Source organism: Rhipicephalus microplus, chromosome X (assembly GCF_043290135.1).
Source record: "Rhipicephalus microplus isolate Deutch F79 chromosome X, USDA_Rmic, whole genome shotgun sequence".
Classification (NCBI taxonomy): domain Eukaryota; kingdom Metazoa; phylum Arthropoda; class Arachnida; order Ixodida; family Ixodidae; genus Rhipicephalus; species Rhipicephalus microplus.
The window spans coordinates 11,866,587-11,893,541 of NC_134710.1; the positions used below are offsets into that span (position 1 = coordinate 11,866,587).

The window sequence follows — 26,955 nt, forward strand, 5'->3', positions numbered from 1 at the left end:
TACTTCTTGGAACTTCAACACAAATACACACGTCCAGAGTTCTTTACAGATGCCTCTAAGTCTAACTCCTCTGTGTCCTACGCTGCTGTTGGCGCTTCCTTTTCGGATGCTGGCCCTCTACATCCAGGCACAAGTATCTTCACAGCCGAAGCTTACGCGATACTTGTGGCAGCTAAACACATCAAGCAATTACAAATACAAAAAGCAGTAATTTATACGGACTCTCTCAGTGTGGTAACGGCTCTGCACACTCTTAAAAAACACAAAAACCCAGTCCTTGTCTCACTTTACTCCATTTTGTGCACACTCTACACACTCAAACAACATGTTGTTGTGTGCTGGGTGCCAGGGCACCGTGAGATTCAAGGCAACGCGAGGGCGGATCAGCTCGCTGCATTCGTCCACAAAAGCACTGCCCCTACACCCATATCAATCCCTGCCCTTGATCTTAAGCCGTCTCTCAAACGAAACCTCAGGGTATACTGGCAGAGCAAGTGGGATACACACACACAAAACAAACTACACGTTATTAAGCCACACCTTGGTCATTAGCTGCCCGTATCGAAATCGCGTCATACAGATATAATACTAACGAGACTCAGAATAGGACACACATACGGGACACACACTTATCTTTTGTCTGGTGACGATCCACCATTGTGTGACAAATGTGGTGAAGCATTAACAGTCCTTCACATACTAATCCAGTGCAAACACTTAGAAACTCTAAGAAAACAACATTTTCCATTACCGTAGGGTAATGGAAAATGTTGTTTACAACATTGTATGTTGTGACAACATATACCTTTACACCCTGCAATGTTCGTCGGTAGGGAACCGCTTTTTAGTCATAAATCATTGTTAGAGTTTTTAAAAGAAATTCATAGTTTTCATATCATATACCCGGGCATTCCGTAGCACGACCTCTCCAGAGAGGTTTTTGCTGCGGTGGCTACACAAGGAAGCACTTGCCTCACGGCCCTTGGACGCAAGGGTATGAACGAGTGAGGCACTTGTGCTAATGCCATACATATCCACCATCGTCTTTTATTATCACCAACTTTTGTCATCTATTAACACCACACGCACCTTTCACAGCATGATCATGATTTTATTACTTGTATGTTCTTACCCGCCTTACAGCGAGGAATTTTATGGCCCTTATACAGCCGCTTATCACAATCATTGTCCATATTTTTAGTAAGATGAACTGGCGCTCTTTGGCCGTGAAATGGCCCTTGCGCCACAAAACATCAAACATCATCATCATCATCATCATCAGAACGTGTTAAACAGTGCATAAATAAAAAAAAAGAAGTACTTATAAGCAGAATGTTTGAATGTGGCCAATGACTGGGGATACCGCTGCAAACAATCAAGCCTGTGCAAAACCGCGCAGCAAAGGGGAAGTTTCACAACTACCACTTATCGAAACCTTGACAAAAAATGCAAACATAGTAGAAAATCGTGAATCCGAAAGCATCGTCTGATGTGTCGATCTCAAAAAACAAAGAATGCCTCGTTGCCGAGATCAAATGAACACTTGGAAATGTGACCTTCTTCCTGTCTTTTTTTTTACTTTGTGCTCGCGCAGTACGCTACTCGGTGAAGAAGTTGAACCAGCCAATGCATTCAAATTATTCACCATTACTTCTAACCATAGATCACTGGAATGAGAGACATAGTTCTGTCATTGATCATGATGCCTCTGTTAATGAGCACTATGTTTTCTTCTACATATTACTTGCTTATACATATATGTATATGTGTGCACACATTTCCCCCCCTTTTTTTCCAGTGTGTATTCAAATGTCTCATCCCATTTTTTATTGTATTTTTATTATTTGTTGTGTAATAGCAGTGTTCTATTTTTTAAATCTCTTTTTTGTTCACCTTGATTTATAACAATTTTACTTTTTTTTACTTCTTCATTTGTATGTTACCAGCATTCCCTTTTTTTCCCTTTTATCCCAACATCCTGTTCATGGAACTATATTTTACCTTACCATTTTTATTGTATATTAGCAACATACTTTTTTGCACCTTTGTTTGCATAACTGTTCGAAGCCTCTCTATGTAATGCCCAAAGATCCTTTGGGTATATCCACAAAAAAAGTATCTGAGAAGAAACTGCATGCTATCACACTGCAGCTCATGGAAGACTAATTTGGTAATGCACTAGTAGCAAGCTATAACGCATAAAGTTAGCTAAGCCAGTGCCTCCTAGACAGCAGGCCCGCTCACTCTGCTATACGTATCCTGCGATTTGTCCCGATATGTCCATGCGGCCACTTTCATCACGCTAGGCCGGGCAAAGTACTTTTCTCTACAATATAGGCTAAAGCAGCGTGTGCAGGCCTACTATCCATAAAGGCTGCGCTCGGTCTGTATATCCGTCGCCAGACCCAGCTGGCCTCGGGTGCAGCATGTGCCCCGTAGCCTCGGTCATAGAGTTTCCTAAATATACACTAGAGGGAATTCTGGCGCTAGTGTCTATGGGAGCTGCAACGCACAGCGCTTCAGCGAGCAAGGCAATGATGGGTAGTACATGGATTTGTCTAATCTTCGTACTTCTGGGTCCATGTGTGCTTGTGTGGCTTGGAGCTGTTTTCTCACGAAACAAAAATTAGTAAATGGTCAGCTTTTGCTCTTCACCACCTTATTCTTTTAGGCTTATCATTGCGAATCGGCTCACAGTTCATAAGGGTTCGTTCTTTCTTTCGAAACAAAACTGAAACAGCAATAAACGAAGTCACAAGTGCAATTTGCCACCCGCACGTACGAAAACTAGGCAAATTCGTGTACTACCCATCATTCCCATTGTCACTGAACGATCGCAGCGCCAGAGTTCCCTTTAGTTAATTTCAGTTTACTCTATGGTCTCGGTAGCCAGAGCCGCTCGGTCGGTCTCTCGTAGCGCAAGACATTGGTGATGTTGCAGTACTGAACTCGAAGAGCCACTAGGCAGCATAGTGGTCATTAACACTTTTGAATGCACAACTCATAAAAGAGAGCTCACATCTGATGCAGTAAATGGTAAATGTAGGCGATTTGGTGTGACACACTAGAAGAAAAAAAAGAGCCCATAAACATGATGACATAAAGAAGCATGTGTCAGACGAGTCTGTGGTACTTGTGCTCTTCTTTTCATGTTTTTTGCACTGCGTTTTCTTTTAAGTGTTGTGGTGTACACGTATCCCGAAGGAGTACGGCCACCAGCGTGGGCCCGGTCTTAGCGAGCCGCAGGGCACACGTTAACCGTCGCCGTGGCAAGAACACGATACTGCTCAAAGTCGCAACACTTTATTGTGGCAACACCAATCGCAGTACAGCCCGTTGCAAAAAAGCGCGGCGGGAAAGCAAATAGGCTTATCCACGCCACGGGCACAAAGTACTACACAGGGTGCCACGAGCACGTCTCCGCGGTAAAGGTGATCCATGGAGACACCGGGACCAAGGCCCGGTTGCTCGAGCGAGGGCAAAGGCGCTCGCGTAGGCCTCGGAGGGAGACGGGTCGGCGTAGCTAGGCCACGCACTAGGACATCGTACTGCCCTTCGGCCGTGAGTACGCAGCGGGGCAACAAAAGGTGAGCGTTCGCCTCGGGCGCGAGGCGCCGTCGGCAAAGTCCGACGAGCCCCGAGCGACGGGACTCGATGGACGGAAAAGAATGCGTGGCTCACCGTTTGAAGTCCCGGAGAGTACTGTCCGCTCCTGACGCAGCGCGCGAGAACCTCTCGGGAAGTTCTACGCGCGGCGCCACAGTCAACATCCGCTTCCGGGTGAGGGAGTTAAACGTCACTCCGCTCTCCCACCACGGCTGACAGCAAAGGAGGGCAGACATGTCGGGACATGAGAACAGCAGAAAAGGCGGCAAAGCCCGCGCAAAGGCAGCGGGCTAGCCTCAATTCCCACAGTGTTTAAATGTTCAGGAATTTCTACCCTAATCGGTTTAGTTCCTGATAAAGACATTTCCAACACTCTCTCATGAGGCAGTGCTACTGCACTGCTGCAGGGGCTGTTTGCCCAACAAGAGGACATCTACGGCAAGGACAAGACAACACAAAACAGCCACAGGGAATTGATGCACTTGGCAATCTTATAGTGGAAGCCTGGGTGTGTTGGTCATACATCACAAAGTAAGCTAACGCAAAACAAATGAGACAACTTAGAGAACATAGTTCTATTTCTGAAGATTGCTATCAGATGCCAGGGATGTACCGAAGCAAGACAATAAGTTGTGTGAGCTGCTTGAAGCTCACATTTAATAAACAGCGTGTGAGTAAACAAAGGAACTAGGACAGGAGTGCACGTCCTCCTTCTCCTTCATCTGGTAATGGACCATTTCATCGAAACACCACGAGATAAGCAGGAACAAGTTATCATTAGATCATCTTTACATGTGAAATTCATCAGCTTCCCTCATTGCAGACAGTTTCAGACCAAATCAGATTCATCAACAACAGCCGCAACATATTGATCTCCATTGGATGAAGCTTGCCAGGAATAGCAAGGCTGTGCAGGGGACTCCCCAGGACGCAGTTTGACATGTCCTTCAGAGAACGACGTGGGATCTGCTGCGTTTCTATACCAACACAAGCCAGACCGACACAGGCACTGTCTTCGTCATAGGCTGGAACCAAGAATGCAATTGAAATGTTGGTGCGTTGAATATAAAAAAGCTATTTATGCTGCTCATTTTTAAGGGCAAAGCTCCTTAGGGTGTGGCTCGTTCCCTCCTTGGTTTGTATGTAGTATCTATGTAGCCACCTCTAGTTTATGAATTGCTTATTAGATGGCATTAGTAGATTTTATATAGTTGATGTTCAAGGAGGATAAATGGTGCTGTTAAAATTAAGAAATTCACAGAACATCCACAGAGTGATTAATGATGAGTAGGGCGATGCATCCGTCGGTCCGTCTGATGCAAGTTATAATGTGATAGGAGCGGACGGGCGGACAGACGCTCCACTCATCATCGCTCACTTCGTGGATATATACTGTGAATTTTTCTTCTGGACGAAAATGAGCTGGCATACACGGTGATTTCAGTGCATGCAGAATAATGAAATACGTTGTGTACTTCCAAGCTTCTGTCTGCGTTCTTCATTAATGTAGGCCGAATTTCATCGCAGACCCCTCTCCTCCTCATTGGTCGAGTCCAAATGATGTGCCTCTCGCAAATGGCCTTCCTTTAGCCGCGAGCTTGTTGTGATAAAATACAGGAACTGCATGGTTCCTGGAATGCAACATCAGAAGTCGTCGGCTGCTCATTATTGTCCAAGACTGGCACATTCATAAGCTTGTACTTCGAACGATCGATTACAGAAGAGGTCTGGATATGTAAAGATATGGGGATGAGACAGCACGTTCCCTAGAGGATTAGGGTGCTGCCTAATCCTTCCTGGTGTATTTACAAACATCTGTCCAGCAAGAGCGATGGTGACAGATCACCATTGTTCAGAGCTGAACCTAAGGCATTGTCACTTCATTAATGTGCTTATGTGGCTACAATTTAATAGACTGTATCACAGACAGGCTTAGGTGCTGCCACCTTGAACTATCAGCAATGCCATCTTACATTTACAGCAAAAAAATGTCACCATAGTATACCGATACGCATACGCACAGCTAAGGTGGACGCACTCAATGCTTTATGACCTCAATTTGTGGTTGTGACACAAAATTTAGAAATCGTTCGCCTAATAGATGGAGAAGGTGCCAGTCATGAATCTAATGTAAAACTGGGCATAACTAGCAGTGTCAGAACATCCTACTATGGCTCACGTAACTTTGATGCAAGAACGCCTTCAGATTTTTTTACCTGGAGTATCTCGATCAGCTGGGAGGCTGCTTCTGCGACTGTCATGAAGCGTGGTGGCTCATAGATGTCTCGACCTCTGGAAAGACGGCGAGCAATGAATATGTCTTGGCTGCCCACCTAGTGGATTGTGACTGCCTTGGCAACATGTTGCTATGTTGAGCACCACAGGCTGCTTTGCTTAACAACACATTCGTAGTACTTCTTTGAGAGACAACTTTAGGGAGAACCTACAGACAATGAAAATGAAGCCATGGGATGTATAGGGGACGTTATTTGTAGTATTTTTACTGTACTGTAGAAATTATGATACAAACAAAAAAATCGAAGTACAAAAAAAAAAAAAGAAAAGTTGCCACCAACAGGGTCAGAACCTGCAAACTTTGAATAACATGTCTGTTTGAACAATTGAGCTCCTGCAGTTTTCAGAGTTCTGCAGTTGTCCGAGCTCACATGCAAACCTGGGAGCGTAAGTCGGCATTGCTTACAGTCGCGATGGCGAGTATAAAACATGCGATGTCATGGTTGTTATAGCAGAGACCTCACTAGTGAAGAAAAGTTGCTTGGCACAGCTGTTTTGTGTGAACCTCCATGGAAGAAAACTTCTGAGACACTGAAGGGCAATGTAATTAAGTACATATTATTGAAACAAAGGTCTAATTACACTGGAAACTTGGACATTTTCTGTGGCAAGCACCTACAGGCAATTTCAAGCACATTTTTCACCACTTTTCATGCCTACTCAAAGACATAATATACTCTCAGTTAACGGAAATTTCTTGAAAGGGACCAACTGGCTGGGATGCACGATGAGATGAAGAGACTGTGAATTATAATGACAAACTCAAGCATCCTTTCCTCGATTTGAATACGATTTGTATTTTTTATTTTCATTTAAAGGTATCAGAGAACCGGTATGCCACACAGCCCTGTGAAAGACACTGAAATATGGATCACATCGTCTGTCATCTTGCTTTATACAGTGCACTCATTAAATGGGACAAGAAGGGATTAGCAAAGTGTGTTCCATTTGACAGGAGTTCCATTTACTGAGAGATAAATATGGGGGCAGCATCCAAGCACAGGACCAATCATATTCTGATCAGTGGTTTTATTTAAAGGGACACTAAAGTCAAATAACAATTTACGTCAGAGTGAAAGCTCAATGTATGACAACATCTGAAATGACTATATTATGAACAGTGCCCTACTTACCGAGAAATTAAGGTAAATGCACAAGAACACAAGCGCTGCAGAAGGACATTTCCAAAATGATCTCTATGACATCAGATGAACTGTTTACAATTAATCAGTAGTAATCGATCTAACTGCACTAATTAAAGAACCTTCTGTGCATAAGGAGACGTAATAAAATGCTGTTAGTTAATTTCTGTTTAATTCATGGAAAAAAGAACCGCCGGACGTTACTATGGGAAATGCGCAAGCAGTTTGGAAATTCAATTTTGGCCTGGTTACATGGGACAGGCGGTGCCTTCTAGCGGGGCGCAGTTGAAACAAAAGCGTCTGCAATCTCGAAGCCAATGGCGGGAAATTGATCAATAACCGTTGTTGCTGCTATGGCTCTTGTTGCTTTCGGTCTGCTGCTACTAGCACAGTAAAGCAGGGCAACGTTGTGCATGGCAATGTTGTGCACGGCAACAGTGACGTGAGACGGTCCGGTCGGTCCGCTTCTTGAGGCAGGTAAATTGAAGTGCGCTAACCCGATGCGGAGCACTAAAATGGGATTTTATTTCAAAATAGGCTTTTCCTTGGCACTAAAGTAGCACTACGAGGTTTCTGGATCGCCATTTCAACAATCAACGTCAACTTAATAGTTGGCTTTAGTGTCCCTTTAAGCAAAAGTTACGCTTAACAAACATCCGTTTAACACGAATCTGCTGCAATTTGATGCTTTTATGCACACCATAATTAGAGAGTGTATATCATCATAAATTCCCAATTTTATGCTACTGAAAAAGTACAACATCGCAGAAGAAGGCCCTGCAAGCGCTTAGTGCGATTTTTGCAATAGACCGGCCTTTCCTAACGACGCCAGCCAGAACGCCCTTCCTGTGTGTGCATTCCCCCCCCCCCCCTCCCAATCTCTTTTTTTCTCACTTTCTACACCCTCTTTCATGCCCCTATTTCCTTGCTCTAGTGCTGGGTGGAAAACTGGATCCTAATATCTATTTAACCTCATAGCCTTCCTCTTCATTTCTCACTCTCTCTCGCAATATTCTCTGTGCTGCTTACAACGTAAAAGGAGTTGCATGCTGAGAAGTGGTTTCGTGGCAACTAGTAGAACTTATTGAGCGCGTGGAGCACGAGCATGCGCCGCGAATTGCCACGCACATACATTAACCACACTCGCATCTCGCTGTTTGCAACATGTGAAGGTGTGATAACTTCACAGCGGGCACAGATTGAAACGCTTTGATTATAAATTTTTCACCGTGTTTACCGCATTATAATTCCGTGATTAGACACTCTCATAGGTAAACTTTTCATTGTGCTAAAGAAAAAGAAAAGGTACCATAAAATTGGTTGATAGTCCTTTTAAATGGAATCATTACTTAATGAAACAACCACTCACTAACATGAATAATTTTGTACTTGAACTGTGCACTCCTGTTCATCTTTCAGTAAATGAGACATTTCTTTAGCCAGGGGGCAGTCCTCTGAATAAAAAAAAAAAAAGAGACTCCTGTTAAGCAGAAAGTATCTTCCTGGTCTCTTCAGTTTTGATTTAACGAGAGCTTACTGTAAATGATTATTTATATACTAGTAACAACATTTATATCGCACACTTATAAATGTTGAGATCTCTTATTGTTTGTCTTCTTTGTCATGTGGCGACCAACGATTATGCTACTGAAAGCAAGTAGGATAAACAGGCACTGACCGAATTCACGATCACAAGAACATCATCAGTAACTGTATTATTCATCACTGCTATGCCCACATCCGCAATGTCGGAAGATGGAGAAATGCTCTCCTGGTGTTGATCTGCGGTTGTCTACACAAAGTTTCACTTTCGTCTTCATTCACAGGATGTAGTACCTGGGACGCTACACGCCCGCTCTTTAGAACACTGCGTGCCTACATTGATTCCTAGTCTTGTACTGGGCCTAGGCAGCTCTAGGCATCGTTAATTATTAGCCATCCTGGACACAACACCATTGGGTATTAATTTGATTGAACGCTTGTTTTAAAAGCTTGAAGGTCATTTCAAAAACTTTTTGCTTAACAAAGTATGTTTTCAGTATTATACCCCTCCTAGGTGTACTAACTCGGTTATAAACATGATTTGCTGCATCTGTACCCGAGTGCAAATAATGCACGACACGTAATGAAGTAAAACCAAAGCTATTGCTTGCGGCTATATTCTTAAATTCATTATAATATGAAAAAAAAGAATGTTTTCATGCTGGATGTGACTGTTGTGATGAGGTTTATGACGTCACCATCACAATGAATGGTCATATGCACTTAGCTCGTGACATACAAAAAAATGGAACGACAGTTGCATTACACTAACTTGATGAGGTTCTCTATCGACTTCTCTTTCATTATGATGTCTGCATGGACAGCGCAGAAAGCCAAGAAAACATCACCAACTGATGCCAATGTTTCTCAGAGCACTCAGCATTAGTCAAGTGACTACTTGATAAGGTGAAATAAAAATGTGTACCACAAGTTCATCTGTATTACAACTCACTATAAGAATAGCCTATAGTGGCACAGACTTGCACCATGATTGTGAAAGTATTTTCTTGACATCAACAGCATGGATTGGAGAGCAAACGCGTGCAGATGGATTAGGTGAACATTTCAAAGTGGTACCACACAAATATTGCAAAACCTTGAGCAGATAACCGGCCACACATCGTACAAAGACTGGTGAAAGGTGAAGAGACATAGAGTTCATGAGAGATGATGACAGGGAGTGATATAATTAACAAAATTCTCCAGTAAACTAAAACACGTTTATGCTAGGAGTAATCAAAAAGGTTGTAGAAAATGTTTTTCACAAAGCTAATGGAATTGTGATGACTGTTATGAAGGTGCTTAGTACTAATAGTAGCAATCATATCGCAGCATGTTGTAAAATTGTAAAATTCACACTAGAGCACTCAGTGCATCAGCTGCACTTAGTGGATCTGATGCACTGGTTACACAGAGTGATTACATACAGTTCAACCGACGAATGATAAAGTTACAAAACCAGAAAAGGAATTCGTGATTAAAGTATGAATCTGCCTGCGACAAGTACAGTAAAATCTCAAAAGTTAAAACCGTTTCAAAAAGGCCGAATTTTCCTGACTGCATGGCTGGTCCTGACAATCTTGTACAAACTTCAATAGGAAGAAAGGACCACAAATTCGAACTCCAAAGCCACCCAACTGCCTCTGTATCTTTACGATTTGCTACAGCAACTTTGCTTATGGGCTGAAAGATTCCCATGGCAGTGGTCAGACACTGACTTTGTTGCGTGGATGACAAAACGAGACGAACATGCCTTGTGCATCTGCACTGTTAGTGAGTAATACACGTCACACAAAGGTGTTTATTCAACTGCCTGGTTATTCTGTTTTTGTTTTTACACTTCTTGTTTTCTTCAGTTACATGACAGAGGGGTATTGATAACACAGAATCTTCAATACCTTAGCATGGTTGAATAATCACCAGAGTTCCTCTTTAATGCCGAGGAACGTACCACTGGTTATGTTGCTAAAAGAACACTGCTGATTAATCAACTCACCTTCTATTCTCTCTCATGTTGTGATTAATCAACTCACCTTCTATTCTCTCTCATGTTGTTACACTCTAATTACATCCTAAGCATCTGCTTTAGTACTGGGGCCCCGAAATGGCTTGCAAACGCAAGCTGTCGAGTACTTCCTGGGTGCAGTTGGCGAACAAAAGAAAGTGCAGTGAGCACAATAGATTGCTAGAAGATTGAGACCCAACAACTAGGGTTCTGCTGCACTGAAACTCTCAAATAAGTGAGCAGGAGAATGTGACAAGAAGTGGCACCACAGTTCTGTGCGCTGTGGAAGTTGTAAACGTAGTGGCATTGGGTACAGCTTTGAAGGTCCGCGGCATTTTCTTTACAAAGACAGGTGCACACAAACCTGCACCAACAGGCGTGCACTCCAGACTGATGTCATGAGTTGAGTGGTTAGTGACCCTGCCTTTAGAGAATTTTGCCAAGTGCACCCGTGGGACCACTTCGTTAGCCACGGATGCGGTTGGCTGCCACGATTCGATCATCTGGATGGAGCCTCTCCAGAAGGTTGTATACAACTACTATAGTATCACTAAAGATATACGACCTCATGACTGCAAGACACGCAGCACAGTTCTCTGGCATGCAGTAGTTTCGATGCAGGTGGCATTTTTTTCTCACCGAGGAGGCTTAGCATGTGGAGACCTCGCTGGGGGGTGGAAGCAATCTTGTCGTAGTAGCTGTGTGGCTGCCACGTGTCTGTCCACATGACGATAGATACCGTCTCACCAAAGCTGTACAGCTGGATGGATAGAAGTAGTTAGTTACATCCTAACACCATATATATGCTCGAGGTTGTTTCTTTGGAGATTACCGAGTGCCTTGCAAGCAGTTAACAAAGTAAGACATAAGCCACCACATGTTGTTGTCTCACCTATTCCTTTCCATTTTGTTACAGCCAATAATTGTATTGAAAATCATTTCAACTATCTGTATGTTCCAACTGAAATATGAGGAATGACAGTTCATCTCTAATCCACACTGGCAGCTTTCTACTGTTTAATATCAATCAAACAGACTTCTGTTTCGGAACAGAAATTGCATTACAGCGACCTCACATTTCTTGCTAGGACTGAAGCTTCGCTGGTACTTCTATGCTCATAACAAGGAAAAAAAACAGTGCACTATTCTGACAGGACACAAAATGAAGATGGCACGGCAACAGTTGTAACATCAGAGTTGTAAGTCAACGCTCTTGTCGTTCCTTTCTTGTCTTGTGTCATGTCAAAATTATGGACTGTCTTTTGCCTGATATCCACATTCCATGTCTGTTATTTAAAGTTTTTTTAATAGTTTCTAATCACTTGTTTACATGCCCTGTTTTAGTGTCACAGCGGGGCTCAAACTTTGCATTAATAAAATTTCAGACCAGTGCCTTGGGAGCAGGTCATCTACCACATCCTCACATCTTTTGTCCCTATGCAGATCTAATGCAAACGAGGCGTCGCAAGATTGCCGCGTGCTTTAATCAGGTGACTACTAGTCAATGCACATTACGCACAAGGCCAGCCACACCGTAAAAATGGTAGCAGTCGTGATTAGAAAAAAAATAAGGACACTTGGCTGATCAACCTGGACAATAGGAAGCGCACATCACAGCCAGGAAACATACGCACGCACCGTGCCCAAAAACACGGCCAGCAGTTGAAGGTATCCTCCTAGGTATGAACAGTGTGATCCCCAGCCAAGCTTGAGATATGTGATGAAAATGAAACTTTTCCACTGATGATTGTAAATAGTAGACTCTTAGTAAACCTAACAAGTAGACTCCCAGTTCTAATAAAGAATGCTTTGCAGGATAATGCAGCATGTTTCATATTATTTAACGACTATCGCTCTAGCAATGTCATATTAATGAAATGCGCCCTTTCCTTGCGATGAGAACTATGGGACAGTGATGCCAAACAATGTACAGGAATTGCTACTAGCAGTAACTGTAACGTAAATGCAGAAAAATAAAAGTGCATGAAAAAATAACTCGCCGCTAGAAGAGACTGAGCCTGCGACATTTGAATAACGTGTCCGACGCTCTACCAACCGAGCTACAGCGGCGCTCTTCTCTCCGTCCACTTTATAGGACATGCCATGTAAAAGGCGAGTCAGTGGTGCACACATTAAAGCTTTGTGTTTGGTGGCACTGCTGTCCCGTTTGCTATTCGAAAGCGCTTCTCGATGTGGACTGTGAGGAAGTACTTCACAGTTCTGTGTGCCGATAGGGTTGAAAGTCGCACATGCTAGGTGGTGATAGTTGCACTTGTCAGCTGGTCGTTTTTGGAGCTATCTCAAACTGACACTCAGACTGGTCAGTAATGAACCTGTAACTAATTATCCGTTGCATGCTGCAGCAAACGATGCAACGTGTTATGATTAACAGACCTCCAGCAACATATTGTAGCAAAAAAAAAAAAGAAAAAGCAATGCAAGAACACACAGTGGCAAATATAAAAAAAACATTTTGTATCAGTACCCCTTTAAGAAACATCACGACGAGTACACGTGTTTAGGTGACAACCTATCTTTAACTAACGTGGGCAGACTATTCAGAACAGCCAGGTTGGTGTAAAAAAAAAGCGAGGTTGCCAGAACGCTGCCCCAGTTATAGTCACAAAATTGGTAAGTCGAGAAACAATGTGCTGTTGAAGCAACTAAAGGAATGTTCCTTCCCCAAAGAAGACTTATCACACAGGCCTTTCTGTCATGTAGCAGTGTAAGTGCCCACTCAATTATCTCGAAATTGCAGTTACTTAGATTTGACTAGCCGCAGGCGTTGTAGCTCATGTGCTGTTGCATAGGATGGGAACAAGGAATGTTGATGTTACACTACGATTCTTGGCAACAGATTCTCTCTGTTGATCAGCAGCCTTGACATTGCTTCTTTTCGATGCTGGTGATAAAGAGTACCAGTACCAAAGCAGAAATACAACTGGTGTGATGAAGAAATGGGCCCAGGTGCAGACACTACCTATCATAGTATTTGTAGGAGAAAAATGTGTGCGATGCGACGTCATTTTATAGGGTGCACTTCGCATGTCTTGGCTGCCAGTCTTTCATGCTTCCGATAGTTGTTGTTGCAGCCAAACAGAGTGCAGTGGTAACCTGTTGACCTGTTCACATCCGACAATTCTGCTCATTTTCGGCGCACAATCGCTTCAGCGGGTTGAAAAATTGAAACACGTTGACCTCTCACATGCCATGCCAAGCTAAACGTGGGAATTCGCACGCTCTGGTAGTGGTGAAGCGGCCGGATATGTGGGGTTGGAAAGGAAACGAAATGCCCTGGTGGGAGGCTACATTCCTCCCATCTGTCAAAAGCACATCAGCCATTTGTGAATGAAAAATCCCTCTCAGACATGCTAACTACGGTTGCCAAATGATGAGCTACTCACTGTCACTAACATGAAATGGTTTCCTACGATACAGCATTTATATTGCTCCTTTGTAAAAACATTTTTCTACTTGTTTTAAAATGCAAATCATCATGATCCTGCAAACCATGTTTTTGTTGTTTAATAACTAATGATCTCATGCTGCTTTTTGCTATGTTGTCAAATAGTGCACACGCCTATGGCGTTCGTCTAACAGCATCACTGTTTCGACTTTCGTAATGTCTCCCGTGATGTCAAAATAAATTTATGTCAATGATGTCATCCACAAACAACAAAACATGCCAGTAAGTGTGGCAATTTGGGCTAGTTGGTATGAAATGACGATATTTATAGCGCGAGAACAAAACAGAACAGAATGACTTGTCTTTTTGTCGTCGCTCTGTTCTCGCGCTATAACTATCATGATGCCAGTAAGGTCATGTTATTTCGAGTTTTTGTTCTGATGTTCTGAGTTTTTGTTGATTTGTTCTGATGTTTTGTTCTCGATGTTATTTCGAGAACAAAACAGAACAGAATGACTTGTCTTTTTGTCGTCGCTCTGTTCTCGCGCTATAACTATCATGATGCCAGTAAGCTCATGTTATTTCGAGCCTAACACAGTTGCACATAACGCAAGGAGCTCCTCACCTGAAGGCCGCAGCAGCCGACTGCTGTCAGAATAGAGGCGTTGTGAACACCTGCGTCTTGACACCTCGTTCGTGAGCACAAAGCATCAGGTCAGAGTGCGTGGTGGCACTGAGAATTGCAGTTCAACCAAAAGAACTTGAAAGCACATCAATCTAGGTGGCGACACCAAGGACGCGCTGACACAAGTGGTGCCTTTCTTTTCGACGGTGATTGACCCAGCAATCGCTCGTGCATCTGTATCTTTTTTCTCCACAATTACATTGGAGCTGCCAAAAAAAAAGCTTGGTACCCAGACGTGCAACATTCTGCTGACAAGTTGTCTGCGACTTCATATTATACTTCAAATGTACTATGCTCAGAAGCAAGCATTCAATCACTCCGAAAGCAGCGTCGCCAATCTAGAAGGTTTCAACTTTGATCAATACTCCTCTGCAACATTTGCTCGAATGCACAGTGGGCCACTAGAGAATATAATTCGGTACAGGATGTGCACGAACACCAGAAGAAATGACAAATAGCGCATAGTGCCTTGTGTGCTTTGTTTCTTCTCGAGTCTATGTCGCTTAAGTGAAACATTCTGCCCACAAATGGCGTACCCCCACGAGCCCAAATATCAATTTTAGTGAGCTACACTGGGCCACCTTGCAAAAAGCGGGTTGTTAGGGAGGACCAAATCACATACCCAAACGGATAACCGACTACCAGAAATGCCACCTCCTCTTCAACGGCAGCTTCAAGCATATCAGCTGGGAATATAGCAAATATAATAGTAAATATAAGAAAAAGTTACTTTTGAACCAAAACAGAAAAATGGGCAAACTACAATTGTAAATGACATCCCCTGCTGCCCATGCAGCGATGGAAGTGACTTTTTACTTATAGGAGCAAACTTTGGTGAGAAAAGTATTGCTTTGGAGCAGTCATAAGTGTTTTCCGAGTGGAAAAAGATGTGTTCAAAGCATCGTCGAAGCATCTCCTAAATAATAATATTTGTTATAAAATATATTTTACAGAGAACAATCAATGTATATTTCAAGAAGCAAACAATCGACAAGATGATTGGTTTTCAAAAATGCACCTTGAAATGCGCTATATAATTAAAATACTAGTATTTGTAGCAGCAATCAAATCAAACTGATAGCACTGAGCACCACATTTTAGAAGTAGCCACAGTTCCACATAACTATTTCGAAATAAGCAGTGGCTAATCAGTATGATATAAAGGCAAGCCTGCTCATCTTCCCATTTCATCACACTAGCCTGCAAGTCTAGCTAAAAAAAAAAACAGCCAAATGAGCTATATGCTTGATACGCGAGTTGTCGCACAAATGAGATCAAAGCCAATAATGCTGCACATTTGTAGCATACTGGGATAATAGTATACGGATTCTTTTAAGTTTTTCTTTAGGCCCTGTCAGCTGGTCGAACAGTGAAAGTTCATCATTCTCATTCTCTCAGTGCCATTTTGGAGCAGGTTTGAAGCAACTATGAACGAAAATTGCTCTTAGGAGCAGAATTTATCTTTGGAGCAGTTTAGAGCAGCACTTCCATTACTGCACATGTGACAAAACAAAGCTATGTTCATACAACCTTAACTATTCATTCTTTGCTTTCTTGTGTCAGTGGGCCTTTTTCAGCAGACGAGTCTGCGCCTGCGCGGCAGCGCCTTACACACGACGTTTTTCTGGGGGGGGGAGGGGGGGGGTCACTGAGTGGCACCTGGCCTCGCAGGTTTGCAAATTAGTATCACGAAAAATAGCAGATTCCCAAGACCGTTCACTGAAGCACAGCAGACAACTTCAGAGGCCACTGACTCTCAGCTTCGATTTCTTTCTACTATCTCCAGTGGGGCAGTCTTCAGACCTGAAAGAGTCCATTTAGATGAAATGTCACAAGGACGTAGTTAAGTGCAATACAGTACTAGTATTAATTAATGTCACTACACAACAAAATCATATGAAGAGCAATGTTACTAGGGTTTTTTTCATAAGCTGCAATAGCATATTACATCTGGCTTCCGTAATAATGTTCAATAATACAATTCAAGTTTTACTGTCCAATTCGTTGCAATGTGTTTCACAAATGACAAGGTGAAACAGTATTAGTCAGCTGCCACACGCAAGAATGAATTTGCAATCGAGAAGGCACTGAAGATATGGTAGCAATGTTGTTACAAGGCGACGGCTTTGTATTCTGGTAACATTGAGCCTGTTTCTGTAGGAGAATCTACAGCTGATGACCGTATACATTTTGGTATCCTCACAACGACTCACACAAAATACAGCTTACTGAGAAGCAATCTGTTAACACTGAGAGTACCCACATTTCAGTATACAGCCATTCTTTATGTACTCTTAATTATGCAAAAATTATTTGAATAGTGTTCAACAAGCTGCATGTAACAAACTGTGTTATTTGCAGTGAGGATTTCTAGTTAGTTTTTAAACATTGATAAACATCGAATGAATGAGACATGACAGAAATATACTAGGTATATGTCATACAAGCCTCTATGCAATCTGCAAGTGAATCTAAGAAACATCAAGTTAATAAAAATATATCTTTATGTGAAATCGTTAAAAAATTGCTGTTTTAAGAAGGAATGGTGGATGCAAGCGGAGGATGGGAGTTTTATCACTTTTGTAGAAAGCACTGTGTGTGCCCATGAGAGCAGGTCCAAGGGACTTACTAGGCATAATTTTTCCCCAGGTCGACATCCTGATGTCAAACTATACTGCCACAAGTACAAGCCAAACATGCCACACTGGTATGATGCTTGGCCCGTTGGTAAAGGTAAGCATGTACAGTGATTCGGCCCATTCTGATAAATTACCTAAGAAGGCCGATGTTTACACATGAGTAACATCTTAAAAACAGGCTTGTTAACTGGTAATCGTGGTAGACGCACTTGCAACTTGCAAGTCAGCAAGTTTCCTCTTGCATGCATGATCTAATTACAATATTGAAGACAACCAGCAATAAAATACTAGCTTATGAGAAATGCTTGGACTAGTGTAGATTTTGAGAAACTTGTAGCGAACATTTACTGAAACATTTGTATTGCATTCATATACTATGTAGCAAAAAAAAAAAAACCAGGTGCAGACACAATTAAGAAACTCGTACACAGTATGAGAACTGGTTCTCTGTATGTGTTCCTGGTGTCTGCATCTGCTTTTTTATTTTCTACGAATCAAGTGACTCAAACCAACTAGCCCCCACCGCCGCTTTGGCTGTTCAAACATGTTTTGACATTACGTGCAAGCGCATCCTTGATTGCTTTAGGTAGAGATATTGCTCTCAGAAAAACTTTTCAATTTAACAGTTCACTATAACAAACTATTCTTCAAGAGGAAGGTATATAACAGTTGCATCTTGCCGGTACTTAGCTACGGAGCAGAAACCTGGAGACTTACAAAGAGAGTTCAGCTTAAATTGAGGACGATGCAGCGAGCTATGTAAAAAAAAGTGGTAAGCGTAACCTTAAGAGACAAGAAGAGAGCAGAGTGGATCAGGAAACAAACCGGAGTTAAGGATAGCATAGTTGAAATGAAGAAGAAGAAATTGACATAGGCCGGGCAGGTAGCACGTAGGCAGGATAACCGCCGGTCATTAAGGGTAACTGACTGGATTCTCAAAGAAGGCAAGTGGATTAGGGGGAGACAGAAAGTTAGGTATGCAGATGAGATTAAGAAGTTGCGGGTGTAAAATGGCAGCAGCAAGCACAGGACCAAGTTGACTGGCGAAACATGGGAGAGGTCTTTGTCCTGCAGTAGACGTAGTCAGGCTGATGATGATAACAAATGGAGCTGACACCAAATTTCGGTCAATTGATCTCTGTTGTGCCATCACATTGAAAGAAAGTCCCTGTACTGTACGTGAAAATCCCACACCTGGGAGTGTAGCTTAAAATAAGTTAAATGATCGGGCATGTAATCTGAAGATTGTAAGTTTGGTTACTGCAGGTACGAAGCTGTCTTTTCATCTTTGTTTTTTTTTTGTCAAACTTATATCACAATTGGCTGGCAGTACACAGGAGCCGCTGTGTGAATCGAGCGAGAGAGCTACATCTTATTTTCGCGTCTGGGTGCTATGGGAGGCAGCCCAAGAAGAGCTAGACCTACTTGAGATGGCACCACAAGTTTGACAGAATGACCAGATGGGAGTATATGGGAAATGCCCCTCGTTTCTTGTGTAGGTGAGTCTCGTGAAAATAACATTTGACGGCACTTTCCACAAATCAGTCATGGTTTCATGGTTGCCCAACTGCCAAGAAGTTCGTTGCATGGTACATGTCAGAAGACTTTAGCTGTGTCGTCTCTATGGTTGCATTCTCTCTGCTTCACGAAGCTTTCGATGTTGCTTCAATCCAGTGTAGCTCTCTCGCTCAATTCACACTGTGGCTGTCTGTGTGCCGCCAGCCAGAGCACACACACGTGAAAATAGATTTGATGCCAGTTTGACAGTAAGATTTTGATGCTGTGCTAAGTATTGGTGACTACCTGCCACAAGGGTCTAGTTGTTATGGTACTGAACTGATAGCCTCAAGGACGCTGTATTGAATCCCGACCGTGGCGGCTGCATTCTCAGTAGAGACGAAAATGGTTGAGGCCCTGTACTTAGATTTAGGTACATGTTGAAGAACACCATGCGACCGAAATTCTTGGCACCCTCCACTATAGCATACCTCATTATTGCATCACTGGTTTTGGGTCATTGAACCCAAACCAACGTCATCAGAATAAATGCACATCACTTATTCAAGGTCGATGGTGTTGGAAAGCGCGTGCGCTTCTGAGGAATGAGCTCCTCCTTAGATGGATGGTCATAGATGAGGGATATATGCCATGGCTTTGCTGCCTTATTGCTTGTCAATCTCTCCTTATATGATGAGAGTTTGCGGAGGTCCATGGCATTTTTCAGCAGCTCTTCGACGCATTCTGCATTGTGTAGACAGACAAAGTCACTATCATGCCAGGACACATTACAAGATGAAAGTAATTATACCATATTTACTTGATTGTAGGTCAACCTACCTTATGAATGGTATAGTTTGTGGCAGGAGATCTACAACGCTTTACTGACTCGATAGCAACGGTGATCCTGTTTTTTGTCGTTACTGCTGCAGTGTGCTCAATGATGTTTTTGTTTTTCTGGCGCAATGATCTCTTCATTACCTGTTGTCAAAGACTCTTCTTTTTGCCCTGTGAAATTCATCTCTGTTGATTCGTCTGGGGTGTGCAGTCTAATAGAAAAATTGACATTGTCTAGCCCTGCGGGCAACAACAATAATTCAAAGTTTCAAAAAATACAAAGCTTTATTCGTCTGTTTTGCTCGCTGAACTTTTTTCGCAGTCTTTGCAGTCTGCCACTTTGCCAGATGATTGGAAGGTGGGTAAGGTGGCTCCACTTCACAAATCAGGTAAAACCCATTCCTCCCGATATTACAGGCCAATATCTTTAACCAGTTTACCCCGCAAACTTCTCGAGCATGTCATCTATTCGAACTTAATATCTTGAATCCAACTCGTTTTTTCCCCTTGTCAACACAGATTTAGGAAGCACTTCTCTTGTTGAATGCAGTTATTTTTTTTCTACAAACGATCTTTTTCGTGCTTCCAACGACAATTTCATAACCGACTGCATATTTTTAGATTATGCCAAAGCCTTCGATTCTGTTTTACATACTCTCCTTCTCCTTAACATGAGCAAGCTCAATATAGATCCAAGCGTCCTAGACTGGATTCAGTGTTTTCTAACGAACCAACTTCAGTACGTTCATGCTAACAACTACAACTTTCCTACTGTTGCTGTTATATCAGGTGTACCGCAGGGTTCGGTTTGAGGCCCTTTACTTTTTCGTATTTATATTAATTATTTATGTGTGGGTACAAACTCAAGAAATAGGCTCTTAGCTGACAATTGCGTGCTCTATCGTGTCATTCATAACCCGCATGACGTTTCTGCTTTGCAATCATTGACATTGACACCATTTCAAACTGGTGCGACAAGTGGCTCATGAAATTAAACACTGCCAAATGTTAAACTATGAGAGCAATGCATCCCAATAAAATTAGCAACAACTTTTCCTATACCCTTAACAGCCTCACTTTAAACCCTGTTAGTAGCTACCGCTATCTTGGCGTACATTTAACTCACAATCTTTCGTAGAGTATCCACGTTGAAAAAGTAGTTATTAACGCAAATTCCACGCTTAGTTTTCTTCGACGTAATTTTTCATCTGCTCCATCAGACTTAACACTTAGACTCTACACCACGCTCATTAGATCCAAATTGGAATACTCTTGTTCTATTTGGGACCCATCTATCTCCGTAATATGTGCAGCTGTTCAATCTGTTAACCGTGCCGATCGTTTTGTGCTTTGCAATTACTCCCTTTATGCCAGCGTATCTGCACTGAAAGCTAATATAGGTCTACCAACAAAGTCACCTCGTCAGTACTTCCGCTTAAACCATTCTTCATAAATTTTTTTTATGAAAACCCAACACTCAAAAATGACCTTTTCCTTCCCCCGGACTACGTATCTTCATGATTGGATCATAAGTAAAAGTTCCCTTATGCCGCACTAACACTTGTTATGCTTCTTTTCTGCCACTAACAAGCAGTGACTGGAACCACGTTCCTGCCTCCGTAGCTACGATCAAAGAACCTGCCCCCTTCAAAGCTTCAATATTAACATATTGTTCAACCACTCTTCTCTGTAAGGACTTCAGGCCCTGAGAGCATGAAAATAAATAAATAAATAAATCCACATTTGGGGGGGGGGGGGGGAGGGGGCGTTCGTGTGACGATAAAAAAATTAATCTAGTGCAGCTGGTGACCGCTATTAACACAAGAAGCACGCATGCTGTGGCATGGTTACAACATTATATTTTCCTTGAGGCTCTGCTTTTATCATATACTTACTGTATGCTTATTTAGGAGAATTTTTTTTCCCTTTAAACATTATTTTGCCGTTGCTTTCCATCTGGAGTGCCACAGTTTGTTAGAAGCGCATCTCTTTACTTACAGCCAACAGTTCTTACCAGATGTGCACTCCTTTTTTGAACTGTCATTACTAGCTGAACCAGCTGAAAGCTCCTCTGCAATGGTGACATTACAGAAAGTATGGGTTACCTTCAAGTCTCCTTATACGAAATTATTGAAAACGAGCTGATACAGAAGCCAAGGAAGGTATAGAGGATGTTAATTGTACTCTTTTATTGGTACTGTAGTAGTAATTGGGAAATAAGTGTGACAAAAACAAAACAAAGACAAAAATACAGCTTTGTACCTGCAGTAGCCAAACCTACACCCTTTAGATTACATGCCCGATCATTTAGCTTACTTTAGCTACTCTGCCAGGTATTGGATTTTCATGTAGGGTACAGGTACTTTCTTTTAATGTGATAGTATAACAGAGCTGAGTTTACAGAAATTTAGTGTCAGCTCCGTTTGTCATCATCAGCCTGACTACGTCGACTGCAGGACAAAGGTCTCTCCCATGTTTTACCAGTCAAATCGGTCCTGTGCTTGCTGCTGCCATTTTACACCCGCAAACTTCTTAATCTCATCTGCATGCCTAACTTTCTGTCTCCCCCTAATCTACTTGCCTTCTTTGAAAATCCAGTTAGTTACCCTTAATGACCAGGGGTTATTCTGCCTACGTGCTACCTGCTCGGCCTATGACCATTTCCTCTTCTTAATTTCAACTATGATATCCTTAACCCCGGTTTGTTCCCTGATCCACTCTGCTCTCTTCTTGTCTCTTAAGGTTACACTTACCACTTTTCTTTACATTGATCGCTGCATCGTCCTCAATTTAAGCTGAACCCTCTTAGTAAGTCTCCAGGTTCCTGCTCCGTAGCTAAGTACCGGCAAGATGAAACTGTTATATACCTTCCTCTTGAAGAATAGTTTGTTATAGTGAACTGTTAAATTGAAAAGTTTTTCCGAGAGCAATGTCTCTACCTAAAGTATTCGGGGATGCGCTTGCTCGTAATGTCAAAACATGTTTGAGCAGCCAAAGCGGTGATGAGGGCTAGTTGGTTTGAGTCATTTGATTCGTAGAAAAGAAAAAGCAGACGCAGACATCAGGAACACATACGTAGAACCAGTTCTCATACTGTGTACGAGTTTCTTTATTGTGTCTGCGCCTGTTTTTTTTTTTCGCTACATATATGAATCCAACACAAATGTTTCAGTAAATGTTCGCTACAAGTTTCTCAAAAGCTACACTAGTCCAAGCATTTCTCATAAGCTAGTATTTTATTGCTGGTTGTCTTCAGTATTGTAATTAGATCATGCATGCAAGAGGAAACTTGCTGACTTGCAAGTTGCAAGTGCGTCTACCATGATTACCAGTTAACAAGCCTGTTTTTAGGATGTTACTCATGTGTTAACATCGGCCTTCTTAGGTAATTTATCAGAATGGGCCGAATCACTGTACATGCTTACCTTTACCAACGGGCCAAGGATTATACCAGTGTGGCATATTTGGCTTGTGCTTGTGGCAGTATAGTTTGACACCAGGATGTCGACCTGTATGTGCCCATGAGGGTAGGTGCAAGGACTTACTCGGCATAATTATGCCAAGTAAGTCCCTTGGACCTACCCTCGTGGGCACACACAGTGCTTTCTACAAGAGTGATGAAACTCCCCTCCTCCTTTTGCATTCAACATTCCTTCTTAAAACAGCAATTTCTCAACGATTTCACGTAAAGATATATTTTTATTAACTTGATGTTTCTTAGAATCACTGGCAACCTTTGCACAAGCATATGGTACCTGTTGTGAATGAGCTTATGTGGATGCCTAGATTCCCCACAGCAGTCAGGCTCTTAGCAAGTCCTTTCTTTTCTGTGGAGACACTGTAGGGAACTTCGGTTGACTGTGAACAAAAGTGTAGCAAAATTCTTGTTAGCACTTGAACAGTATACAAGTAGCACTGCAAGTTTACCTCTCCGACTTGCACCAGATCAGTGTTTAAAATGCAACCATTATGCCTGGCAAGCACAATGCACGTGATATACTTGGCCCAGTAGCCAGGAGAGTCACATTGCCCATCACCTGTTAGGTCAATTAGCAAGTCACCAAGTGCATCCCCCATGGCTGCTTGTTTTTTGAGGAAGAGCTGGGAAGACGGGTTGCACGATGCATAGGTTCTTTTAGTATTCCACAATATAATCAGGGGGCGGAAACTCCCTGTAACTCCCATGTATGCACTCTCGGCAGAGACAGCACCACTTTTACCACTAGTAGTTGCCGGGCATCCTAGTAGAAATAAATCACAAACAAAAAATTTCTTTAATGACCTCACTGTTGAGGTCCCCAAGTAAACAGAAAGGACAAAAATTGAGAGGAGGAGGCTTGCAGCAGAAGCCTTCCTTTCCCACTTCGCATGCAACCGGTATGCGTTTGTGCCTTCTTGTAGGTTCATTGGCCGCTTGGGCGATGCGGCCATAAAATTTTAATAATCTTGTTTTAAATTTCGTTCGTGTTTTGTAAGAGGCGAAAGTTAAGCTGACTGATTTCACAGTAAGCGGAAACTCGATCGACACGAATGATATGCACTTTTTATTGGACGTTTTGTATAAAAAGACAGGTACATACAGGTAGTGTGAAAGTGTCAATCTATAAATGCAGCTTCAATTTACAACTTACATATGGACATAATGAGCAAACGTTTAACCCAATATCCGAACCAATGTGAAAATTATCAACAATCGTGAGTAAGACTAGTTGTATTTGACTCAATCATGTTTGTTATGTTGACGGGCATACAACTTGAGTACTAAACGAGACTGAAGTTCAGAGGCACGAAGAGGCTTGAAGCAATCAGAAGTTCTTTGAGAAAAAATGTCGCTGGAAACAGTGTTGCGGCAAGTTGACTAGTCCTTGTTTGACGAAGTAAAGTTCACTTGTCAAAACGTTGGCTCCATTGACATTCTCTGTAATACTACTTATAAGCATTTAGTCCATCACGTGTATTCGATTTACACTATTAAAAATAAGGACTTGCAAAATTTTAAACCGTGTTTACAAGAATTTCATTAGTAGGAAGTGGGCTATAAATATTTGACATCATTTCAACTAGTCACCAAAAGTAGAAGAAGCTAAATGTATGTAGCTGAGCCAACTCAAATTGAAGTCTTTCAAAAAACGCATTTTCCAGACAGGAGCTTGGCTGCCGTCTTCACATTAGTCAAGCGACACTCCTCTTTCTCAGTTCAGTCAGACTTGTGGGGAACTGGGTTTATTCATATGTACTCATGCAAAATCAATACTTGCTCCAATAATTGATCTAAGTTTCTGTGCTCTCCCATCAGTTTTTAAGAAACGCTGAAAAACCTTAGGGGAACTAAAAATCCCTAGGTTAGCACACCGCAGAGCCATGAAAAACTTCTGTTGCCCATTAAGCTGTCTTTGACAAATGCATGGTTTACTAGTTTGGCATAGCTCACTGCGTTCCGTTTTCTGTTCGCCCCAACTTGCTGTATTTATCTTTCTCGTGGTTGACACGGCAACCGACTGAGATTCGGCTTCTAATATCGCTGAGCGGGAGGCAAAAAGGAGCGGAGGCAAGCACTACGAATGCAAGTCAATCACTTTCTGCGCTTCACCTGATTTAAAATTCACGAAATAAGGAAAAAGAAAAAACATATAAACATAAGAGAAGTTCTTTACGGGGCATCGAATTCTTTTATTTGTTAAAATGTGTGAAAGCATATAAACGCGAAAATTCACATCAACCTCACTCCGTTCAACCAAATCTCAGGATGCCCAGCAACCGCTATGAGCGTGCATGTTTTTGAAACTGAAACTAGCACCAAGTTTCCAGGGCCTGGTATTATAGCAATGATGTTTCATGCCAACATGCCGCCGAGTATTACACCACTGCTAGATTTTTATCACTGTACCAATTCATCTACTCAAACTCAGTTCACTCATGAGTATTTGCACTACAAAGTAGGATAAATAAGGTAGTATGCTAAAACTGTTTGTAGAACTATGATTTTTCTAGATGACTGGTTTCTAAATTTAAACATCAGCACGCAAATATATCAAGCTTTTTTTTTTTTTTTGCATCACAACCACAAAATCAGATGGGCTAGTTTTGTACAAGTTTTATACCAAATGACTTCATGTTCTGAATTTACATAACATTAACAAAGATATACAGAAGGAAGCAAACGCTTTGCTTTGCAATGTGTAAATCTATGGAAAAATTATGTTAAAAAATAAGATTCACTTGTAATGCAAGAGCAGTATAAGCATTTGTGTTCACGCTGCCTATTATGTCTACAAGTTTTGCTATAGTTATATTTAGATGTTGAACAATAAGTGCACCTGTTTAACTGCAGGGAGCAAGTAGGCCCTCTGGTAGTTGCAGAAAGCACACTCCGTGATGATCTGAGCACCAATGGACTTGAGGCATTGGACGGTTGTAGCCACCACGCAGCCCGAGTAGAGCATGCCAGCCACCAGGAGTAAGTTGCCGGCTCCAACTCGACTACCTCGAACAAGTGGCTGGCTTCTCCGCCGGAGCTTGTGCAGTCACTCGCACACCCCCTTTACAATGACCAGAGTTCCCATGACGATGAAGTTCAGGTTGCCATCTGCTTGGCCAGATATGGAGCAGTTAGCGAGCAGTTCACAAAGGGAGCTCTCAAACACAATGAACTTTCGTTCCCTGGGAAGAGGCTCTTCTACCGTTAGACCTCCAGTGCTGTTGTCTTGATGAGTACTGCAGATGAATGACCCCACAAAACATGTTAGTGCTTGTGTGTTGCTCAGTATTGCACAATGGACAAGTCACATGGCTTGGTTGAAAGAAAGAAGTGAAAATTTTAAGGCTTCATTTTCCTTTGATAGACATAATATTAATGAGAACTAACCTATCATAATGCCATAAAAATGTATAGGGGACACATTGTGCTATAGCAGAAATGCTAACACAGCTTCAGTTAACCATTGCAGGGAGCCTTTAGGTGCATTTCTTCGCAACCAGATGAGAAAATGTAATTTGCGCACTATATTTTAATAATAGCCGGAAATGCGGCACAAGTGTCCTTTCACAAAACAGTCGCTCCTTGAGCCGAGTCTGGCATTGTTTTGAAGTCTTATATAATGTAACTGGGAATGTCTTATACGAAATAGGTTGATGTATTGGCCCATAAATAATGTGTAAATAGTGTCACATGAAATCATTTTGCTGTTTCTTTGCGTGCACTGTGCAACTGCTTTGGTAGGTGGCAGCCCATTGTAGATGCTGCGCAGAATGTAGTTGTACACATGTGTCAAGTGCCCCTTCTTATTGGGAGAACATCTGAA

The 26,955-nt window shown here is 42.2% G+C and overlaps 1 pseudogene; it reads right to left on the reverse strand.

Annotated features, from left to right (window-relative positions):
- Positions 1–1,090: 1,090 nt before the first annotated feature.
- LOC119175568 (diphthine methyl ester synthase-like) lies at positions 1,091–26,955 on the reverse strand (annotated as a pseudogene).